Genomic DNA, 393 nt, shown 5'->3' on the forward strand with positions numbered 1-393 from the left:
CACGAATAAAAGGAAATAGATAAAGGGAAGGAATGAAAAGAACTAAAAAATGTAAATATGAAAAAGTAAAAAATGTCGGGAAAGCGTAAATAATAAAAACAGACATGGATGAAAAGCAAAAAACAAAAATATGAATGATATAAAAATAAAATTAGAAATGAAGTGAAAGGACCAGATGATTAAAGCAAAGGAAAAGAAGAAAAGAAGCAATAAAAATGGAAAAGCAGGGTCAATAAGACCTAAGAAGTAAAATATAAAAAGACGAATGTAGTGAAAGAAGCAAAAAAATAAAAACAGTAATGGTGGGGAAGGAATAGAAATAAGAACGTTAAAAAGGGAATAAAAAATAAAATAACGAATGAAAGAAAAGAAAAGAAAAAGAAGAAAAAAAAA

This window comes from Penaeus monodon, chromosome 27, assembly GCF_015228065.2.
Source record: "Penaeus monodon isolate SGIC_2016 chromosome 27, NSTDA_Pmon_1, whole genome shotgun sequence".
Taxonomy (NCBI): Eukaryota; Metazoa; Arthropoda; class Malacostraca; order Decapoda; family Penaeidae; genus Penaeus; species Penaeus monodon.